Here is a 2,457-nt window from a genome sequence, read left to right as displayed (position 1 = left end):
TTTGTAGTTGCAGTTAAAGAAAACACATGAAAAGGCACGATTTTTTTTTAATTCGAAAAAATGTAAATATTTCAAAAATGGTGACACTTTTACCTGAAAATTTTTTGTTTATCAGGGAGCTCACCCTCCCACCTACCTTCCCCTAAAGTTTGGCACGTTACTTCTGGGACACCCTGTATGTATGTTTAATTTTTGTGTCAACCACATACTGCACATGAGTGGGAAGCGATGTTTCATCTTTCGTTTATAAATGTGTACATATGTATGTATCTAGCAAGCTCAATCAGTGATCGATGTTTAGCTCAAATGCGTTTATGTGCGTATGTATGTGGTACAGCACAGTCACGTCGCTCATACACATCTCCCCTACAAGAATTGTCCCCGTAGAAATCGGTTGTATGCATTCATGAAGAATGCTTGCTATATGAATGAATTAGTGTAAACAATTCATGCGTAGTCATGAATTTCCTCGAATAAATTCAAAATCTAGCGAATTGCAAGCGAATGTACGTTGTCGTTGTCGTTAAGTACATTTCTTGATAAATTTGAAGTGGAATTTTTGTAATATTTTCAGTCTTTTACAAATATTTAAGTGAACGGACCTATTGTGCGATACTATTTTCAGCACTAACGGGCTTTTACAAGATAAGCATTTGCATATGTAAATGCTACTTGTTTGTATGTCCCCGTATATTAAAATGTGTCAGAAAAGTAGCATTTACATATGGGGATATATATCTTGTAAGAATGCTTTAATTCTATTAATGCTTTCTTGTATGTTTGAAATATTATATGCATACAGCAGTAGTACCAGTGTATGGTTAAAGTACGCATACGCTCTGAGAAACCACGCGTGTCAAATGGAAATGAAGGTTCATTTATACTGGCATGTATACACAGCAGCAAACTCATGCCACCAACAGCGAAGTCGTATGCATCAAATTTCTACTGGGGTGTGATGGAAACTAACACATTCTCATTTATCTTACTAACACATTTGCAAATTTTGCATTGGTTAAAAAGAGACCACTAAATAAGGCCATAAGTCGGAGGACGGCGGAAGATCACATGTACACAAATGTTTACATCACGCTTTTCATATTGTTCTAAAAAAGTGGATAGAAGTACTTGATTGAGATCTCCATCACCACCCTGTAGGGAAACCCCGAACTGGTGAACCAAATTTGTAGTTCCGTACTAGATCTTTATCGCCAAAAACGAATCAGTCCCATAGTAACTAGATCGCCACCAGTTCAAAAGCAGCGATATGTGGTACTTTTAAAAAACAATTTTAGAAATCTACATCTAAAAGAACGAATTTAGAACTGGTTCAGAACTATAGAAAAAGGGATGCAGAATGAACTAGACCTCATCTGGCGAATTTTTAACTACAGTATATTTTGCTTTGCTGCCTCTATGCTTAAGTGTACATTTAAGATACCTACCCCGAAATGCGCATCACAAGCAATATTTTTAACATTTATAAGGAAACTGCTCCGATAGATTCATTCAACATACCTGCACATTGGCGATACCTGCCTTAAAAATTGTGCGAATAGTATCAATTATCAATGAAAGTATTACGTTAACTGCACTGGCCCTACAATTACCTAATTTTACAACCTTTTATTTATTTTGCTCATCTCGCAGAACAACGAAAATGGCTATCAATTTATGTAGTTATATAGATAATTAGATAACATTCGTTAAAAATTTTGCTTGCAGTAATTTCTACATGGTAAGTGCTCCGCCAATATTTGGTTTCATAGGGATTCGGATACCTTCCTCATTGAAGTAGTAAAGAAAATTAGCTTAAGTGCCTTTTTCGGTTACGTGGACAAGTTTTTCGTGCAAAGAAGGATGTGCAGCTAAGCAAAATATACTGTAGTTTGAAACTACTGAAAAAGGGATGCAGCGGGGGGCTTGTTTACTTTAAATCAATTTTTGCTTAGCGGGGTTTTCGTTCAAATACGCTTGGTAATACAAAACTAAAATTTGTGTTAACATCTTAACATTTTGGGACCTTCTGGAATATAACCAATAACAGTCAGCACCTCTGCAAATTCAGCTACAGCCAAAGGTATGTAAACGTGTTTTCAAATGCAAAATTTAATTTACATTCATTCAAACAAATTTGATGTCTTCGATCTGCAAGTAGAAGCAAAGGCAGAGAAACGAGAAGTACTTGGGTACAATATTTAAACGGGAAGTTAATACCCTTAATATACAGAAGGAAAATATGTATAGAATTATTTATTGTGCTTTTGGAAGGAAGCACAGTTTGACAAGTGGCCGCGTGATAACTCCATTTTGTGTACGGATTTCTACGACACGTATGTGGTTATCAGAGCCGTGACGAACGTTTTCGATTCCTCCCAATCGCCACTCGGTGAGGGGGAGCGAATCGTCTTTGATCACGACGAGGTCGCCTGGCTGAGGGTCGCGTTGTGGGGTTTT

The sequence above is a fragment of the Rhagoletis pomonella genome, unplaced genomic scaffold (assembly GCF_013731165.1).
Source record: "Rhagoletis pomonella isolate Grant_MI unplaced genomic scaffold, Rhpom_1.0 Rhpom_scaffold_00003, whole genome shotgun sequence".
Classification (NCBI taxonomy): Eukaryota; Metazoa; Arthropoda; class Insecta; order Diptera; family Tephritidae; genus Rhagoletis; species Rhagoletis pomonella.
The sequence above is the reverse complement of the archived record's forward strand: the minus strand, read 5'-3'. Positions refer to the sequence as shown.